Here is a 4,361-nt window from a genome sequence, read left to right on the forward strand (position 1 = left end):
CTGCATCTGCCTGTCTGTCTGTCCGTCCGTCTGTCTGTAACTGTCCTGTCTGATTATCTCTCCCAGTTGGCCCCGAGGGGACACCCGCACTGAAAGAGGCCACTCTTCCATTCAACAACAGCTTCTGTCAGAGAGACGGAGAGAGAGAGGGAGAGAGAGAGAGAGAGAGGGAGACCTAAGAGTCACCAGCTCCAGAATAGCCTGATAGTGACTGATGCAATCAATCGAAATCTACACTACAGTCAACACCATCGACCGGGAGCCAGGTTTTACGCATAATGAAAGAAAATTGCTCTTCATGCAAATTTGTAAAGACCGAAGCGTCCGCGCAGTGTTCTTCCAAAAAAAAAAAAAAAATCTTCATGTTTTCATTTCCTTTCAGCAAAAAAAAATACAGATTTGAGCCAAACACGTGATCATTCTGAGAGTGAGTCTGGCTAAAACCATGGTTTATTATTAACAAACTGTTTCACCACATGTAAAACATAACTGTTAGATTCATATCAGCTGAGGAGAAATCTGAGCCAGTCAAAACAAACTGATATATATATGTGTATATATATATATATATATATATATATATATGTATATATATATATATATATATATATATATATATATATGTGGAGATTTACTGTCTAAATGAGCTCCGTGCAGCTTTGTTTCAGATTACAGATGTGAGATACAATATAATCTGTAGGTTGACAAGATGCCTGATTACATTACCACGTTAGCTGTGACATTATTATGATCTTATTATCATCTTAAAGATAAACGGTGCCGGTAAACCCATTATGTTACAGCTTTTATGAGCTTTGATGTTAAATGATTGATAATTAAGTGGGAATTCCCCCCAAATCAGCTGTAGGTGCGGCCTGGAAAAAATGTCTTTTATGAGTATTTTTCTGAAGATAAGGGTCATTTAAGTTTTACATATTTCCTTTATGTAAACAAGCGATTTAATGAACAGAAGATGAAATACAGTTGAGGCACTCCTGAATTATTTTGTGATGGTCACAACTAGCGTAACCTATAGTCCATACTGTCAAAACATTACAAATGCTTGTTGGAAGAGGTTTTTTATTAAGCCAATACGCAGAATACAATGTAAATAAACCAGCAGAGGTTTACAGGTCAGATGAATTATTCACTAGTGAAAGAGATATGGTATTTCCACATGGAGGAATGTGATCCGGGGTGACGTTCTATGTGTCAACATGATTTGTTATAACAGCCCCGGTATCGCTACACCGAAGGGGTATAAATTCATCAGCGTGTGTCCGTTTACTGAGGCCTGTGACGCTAAAACATTTGGTAAATTACATTTAGAGGATGCTTTCATCCACTGAGAGAGGACGCTTTTATCTGATGTCTTGAAGAGAGGAGAGAATAAGTGGAGAGAGAGAGCACACGAGTGGGGAATGGTGGAGGATGAGCTTTGCCTACATATATGTATAACCTGTGTGTGTGTGTGTGTGTGTGTGTGTGTGTGTGTGTGTGAAGCTGAGAGTGCTGTCATGTTGTCAGTGAGAAAGTCTTTGAATAACTGCAGGATCTCTGTGACACTTTGTAATATACGTAAGCCTACACTTAAAACACATTAACACCTTGTCCTGCTGTGTGTCTGCGCAAAAACACACACACACACACACACACACACACACACACACACACACACACACACATACATTAGCAATGTTGACTACTGACATGTGGAAATATAATCTCCTTGTACATGCCAAACACTGATGTTTTTAATTTTCACCTTAATTAAATATTTAGCTGTTAGCAACAGGGGCTGGCTTTAAAGTCTGTTTAAGGAAACAAAACACAGGAGAGTCTACACATTTTATTAAAAGCTCAGGAGCTTATTGAGAGCAGCTGCAGTCTGTAAAGTTTATCAAGTCTTCTTAAATCATGTTTTGAAGGTAACTACATCTGCAAAAGCTGTACAGTTGTGTAAAAACACATTGTAAATTCTCTTAAGTGTTGTTGAAGTATTTCAATTTTGCTGACAGCTTAGTCCACATAGACATCACCTCTAATATTCTGCATGATGCCATATTTAGGATTAGAATAATTACATTTCATTACAGAATGAAACAGTTTTTATGCTCAAAGTTAAACTTTACATTTAGATTTTTTTTCTCTTTTTAATTAGATCCAAACACCTGATTTACAAAAGTGTTTTATAAAGCAGACAGACAGATATTCTTATTGTAAAGACACACTTATGAACAAACACACACACACACACACACACACACACACACACACACACACACTACTCCAGCATCCATTCAGAAGGCTCGCGCATGTCCCCGAGGGCTAGAAAGGCACGCGGGCCCCCCTTTTATCACTAAACACACGCAGCACAGGCGAGCAAACTATAGCTACTGTGTGTACATCCTGCTGTTTACTGTTTAATATCAGAACTGATGAGAATTTACTTTAAAGTTGAAAGTATGTGTTAAGGCCTATTTTTACTGAGTTGTAATTATTTTAAAATGTAAGTATTTATGACTTTGTTTCGATTTATTGTTTTATGAGTCGTTTATCCTCCGACATGCGTCTGTTCCAGCAAAATGCTGAAATCCACAGAAATTTCAGCCAATTCAGGCCCATTTTTTTCCCCCTCCACATAGCCTACATTTCTGGATGTGTCATATTCTAAAATAGGACACCCCCCGCCGTCCCCCCCACCCACCCCCCTCCCCTCCCCACCCTCCCCGTTTAATGTGCGAGTGGAGTTGTTGGTCAACAGTTGGGTCGGGGGGCCAGGGAGAGGGAGGGAGGGCCGGGAACAATGGACGGTGCTGTTGTAAGCTGGAGTCGGTGGAGGGAAAGAGAGAGAGAGAGAGAGAGTCAGGCTGATGACAGAGTGAAAGAGGTTAGTGTCTATGCTGGGAAATGAGACCAGAGGAGGGGGGTTCCTGTGTCTGTTGGCTTGTTAATGATGATTCAGTCCCATCAGCTCAACAGCCTTCTCTATCAAGGAATCTCTGAATGCCTACAAACAGCCTCCAGCTCAGCGGTGCCATCACAAAAAAAGCAGATTTATGATTTATAAAAAACGCGTTTTTAAATCATAAATCCGCTCCGGTGCGAATGCAAACGGGTTGACAACACTTATATTCACCGTTTATGTGCAAAAAATATATAATCCCTCTAACTTTTCTTTTAAACTCGATCACTTATTTATTTTTCTGTTTTCCAGCAGCTAAAATAAACCCGTCATTTATTTTTAGTGTGAAGTTCAGAACAAGAGAAAATAAAAGAAGTTCTTCTCAACACATCAGATGAATCAGATAATAAAGGGATATATCTTTGGAGTGTTTGCTTTCTTGAGTGCGCTTTTTTTTTTTTTATTTGGCGGATTGTTGCGTAACGAAAAAAAATAACAGCATTATTTATTGAAACACTGATTCTAGTCTTAAGTTTCGAAAATCTCTCTGCTTCAACAAGTGAGGATGCCGGAAAAAATAAAAAGCTGTAGCGACATCAGCCAACTGGATGGAAATGTAGTGAGAGAAAGCCAGTCACTGCAGTGTTTCTCTAGCAGGCATCCCCGCTCGTCCTTCACCCTCTCCTCCTCTCCTCCTCTCCTCCTCCCCCCTTCCTCTCCTCTCCTCTCTCCTCACCGGGTCTGCCAGGCTCCTTGAACCGGGCCATGGGTGGCAGTCAGCCTGGAAACCTGCTGATATTGTTCCAGGCGAGCGACGTGCTGGACGGAGGAAGAGGAGGGAAATTGTTGTTCTACTTGACAGATTAAAGACAAGAAAAAAATGTAGAAATAGTCTTGTGCTGTATCTATATTGTGTGCTGGACCATTTAACACACACTTATATATTTTTTTATTTCTGGTAGCATCATTAGAAATAGTTTTCTGCTATTTTAACGCCTATTATTTATGTCTGAAATGTATATCGATTTTCCTCATAAATGTTTTATTTTTCACTAACACGTCATCCGCAGCTTATAGTAGGACCCCTGCCTTTGCCCTCTCTCTCTCCTCTCTCCCCCTCACCCTCCTCACCCTCCTCCTCCTCCTCCTCCTCCTCCTCCTCTCAAATCCTCCCCAGGCCCGAAGAGGGACATCAAGTAAACACAGTCTCCAAATTTCCGGACAACAAAAGACCAGCAGACCATGCAGCACTTTCACTTGTAGCTGCGTGGGCCGGTCCCACACAGTCACCTGTTGCTTCACGCTGCCTGTAGGAAGCAGAAGAGCAGGAAATATCCTGCAAGAATGGAAAGAATGGGAGTAAAATATATATGTATTTATATATATATAGTGTCTGCATGGTTGCCTCTATTTTGGTTTTGTTTTGAAAACGCTTTGTTTGAACCTAAAAGTGCTT

The sequence above is a fragment of the Thunnus maccoyii genome, chromosome 7 (assembly GCF_910596095.1).
Source record: "Thunnus maccoyii chromosome 7, fThuMac1.1, whole genome shotgun sequence".
NCBI lineage: Eukaryota > Metazoa > Chordata > Actinopteri > Scombriformes > Scombridae > Thunnus > Thunnus maccoyii.